Source organism: Schistocerca americana, unplaced genomic scaffold (assembly GCF_021461395.2).
Source record: "Schistocerca americana isolate TAMUIC-IGC-003095 unplaced genomic scaffold, iqSchAmer2.1 HiC_scaffold_382, whole genome shotgun sequence".
NCBI classification, from domain to species: Eukaryota; Metazoa; Arthropoda; class Insecta; order Orthoptera; family Acrididae; genus Schistocerca; species Schistocerca americana.
This window is the reverse complement of record NW_025726107.1, coordinates 112501-115000: the sequence shown is the minus strand read 5'-3', so window position 1 is coordinate 115000 and position 2500 is coordinate 112501. Positions and strand designations below refer to the sequence as shown.

At 60.0% G+C, this 2500-nt stretch overlaps 1 pseudogene; it reads left to right on the top strand.

Annotated features, from left to right (window-relative positions):
- The window catches only part of LOC124581945, a 7959-nt pseudogene that overhangs the window by 1193 nt on the left and 4266 nt on the right, over positions 1-2500 (top strand).

Sequence of the window (2500 nt, the reverse complement as noted above, 5' to 3'; positions counted from 1 at the left end):
CGTAGCGATTCTGACGTGCAAATCGATCGTCGGAGCTGGGTATAGGGGCGAAAGACTAATCGAACCATCTAGTAGCTGGTTCCCTCCGAAGTTTCCCTCAGGATAGCTGGTGCTCGTACGAGTCTCATCCGGTAAAGCGAATGATTAGAGGCCTTGGGGCCGAAACGACCTCAACCTATTCTCAAACTTTAAATGGGTGAGATCTCCGGCTTGCTTGATATGCTGAAGCCGCGAGCAAACGACTCGGATCGGAGTGCCAAGTGGGCCACTTTTGGTAAGCAGAACTGGCGCTGTGGGATGAACCAAACGCCGAGTTAAGGCGCCCGAATCGACGCTCATGGGAAACCATGAAAGGCGTTGGTTGCTTAAGACAGCAGGACGGTGGCCATGGAAGTCGGAATCCGCTAAGGAGTGTGTAACAACTCACCTGCCGAAGCAACTAGCCCTGAAAATGGATGGCGCTGAAGCGTCGTGCCTATACTCGGCCGTCAGTCTGGCAGTCATGGCCGGTCCTTGCGGCCGGCCGCGAAGCCCTGACGAGTAGGAGGGTCGCGGCGGTGGGCGCAGAAGGGTCTGGGCGTGAGCCTGCCTGGAGCCGCCGTCGGTGCAGATCTTGGTGGTAGTAGCAAATACTCCAGCGAGGCCCTGGAGGGCTGACGCGGAGAAGGGTTTCGTGTGAACAGCCGTTGCACACGAGTCAGTCGATCCTAAGCCCTAGGAGAAATCCGATGTTGATGGGGGCCGTCATAGCATGATGCACTTTGTGCTGGCCCCCGTTGGGCGAAAGGGAATCCGGTTCCTATTCCGGAACCCGGCAGCGGAACCGATACAAGTCGGGCCCCTCTTTTAGAGATGCTCGTCGGGGTAACCCAAAAGGACCCGGAGACGCCGTCGGGAGATCGGGGAAGAGTTTTCTTTTCTGCATGAGCGTTCGAGTTCCCTGGAATCCTCTAGCAGGGAGATAGGGTTTGGAACGCGAAGAGCACCGCAGTTGCGGCGGTGTCCCGATCTTCCCCTCGGACCTTGAAAATCCGGGAGAGGGCCACGTGGAGGTGTCGCGCCGGTTCGTACCCATATCCGCAGCAGGTCTCCAAGGTGAAGAGCCTCTAGTCGATAGAATAATGTAGGTAAGGGAAGTCGGCAAATTGGATCCGTAACTTCGGGATAAGGATTGGCTCTGAGGATCGGGGCGTGTCGGGCTTGGTCGGGAAGTGGGTCAGCGCTAACGTGCCGGGCCTGGGCGAGGTGAGTGCCGTAGGGGTGCCGGTAAGTGCGGGCGTTTAGCGCGGGCGTGGTCTGCTCTCGCCGTTGGTTGGCCTCGTGCTGGCCGGCGGTGCAGGATGCGCGCGCCTGCGCGGCGTTCGCGCCCCGGTGCTTCAACCTGCGTGCAGGATCCGAGCTCGGTCCCGTGCCTTGGCCTCCCACGGATCTTCCTTGCTGCGAGGCCGCGTCCGCCTTAGCGTGCTCCTCCGGGGGCGCGCGGGTGCGCGGATTCTCTTCGGCCGCCATTCAACGATCAACTCAGAACTGGCACGGACTGGGGGAATCCGACTGTCTAATTAAAACAAAGCATTGCGATGGCCCTAGCGGGTGTTGACGCAATGTGATTTCTGCCCAGTGCTCTGAATGTCAACGTGAAGAAATTCAAGCAAGCGCGGGTAAACGGCGGGAGTAACTATGACTCTCTTAAGGTGGCCAAGTGGCTGCGGTGTGGCTGCATCCGGACTTGGCTTCTCGAAGTGCGGTCTTGATGTAGTCGTGCTGCTGCTGCGAGGTGCCTTCCTTGGGTTATAGTTACAGGGAGAGTGATGCGCAATACATGGGCCTAGCCCTCTTAGCCTCTCCTCTCCTGCGGTCTTCTCCCCTTCTCGTGGGCCCGCTGATTTCGCAGAGTGGAAGACCGCACCAGGGGCTTGGGGGGGTTACCAGCCCCCCCTCGCACTATCCCTTTTTTTAGTTGGGGGCAGTAAGCAGAGAATAAGTGGTGGCCCTTCCGCTGAAGGTGCCACCCCAACTCCCCCAGCACCTAGCCGGCCAACCGGCCGTGCCGAAAATCTTGTAACTTTTGCAGCTATGTATACCTGTAGTGAGTGCCACCGCAGCTTTACAACCAAGAACGGTCTCGGGGTCCATCGCCGCCGCCAACATCTTGCGGCCGCCAACGCGGAGATCGTCACGGAGAGGCATCGCGCGAGGTGGACGGAGGAAGAAGTCCTGTCGCTCGCCAAGGCGGAGGCCGAACTGTTCCTCGAGAGGGACGCCCGGTTCTTCTTTGTAAATCAAGAGCTCATCAGGATGTTCCCCGACCGAACGCTTGAGGCAATCAAGTGCCGACGGCGGCAAGCTGCCCACAAGCAGCTTGTCCGCCAATTCATGGAGGCGCTTGAGATCGGTCGGGGGGAAGAGCCGGCGTCCCGCCGGGGAGCGGTGAGCCCGCTGCCTGACGCGGGCGAGGCCGCTGCGCCGCCCGTCGACGCAGCCGAGGACTTCGCGGCCGACA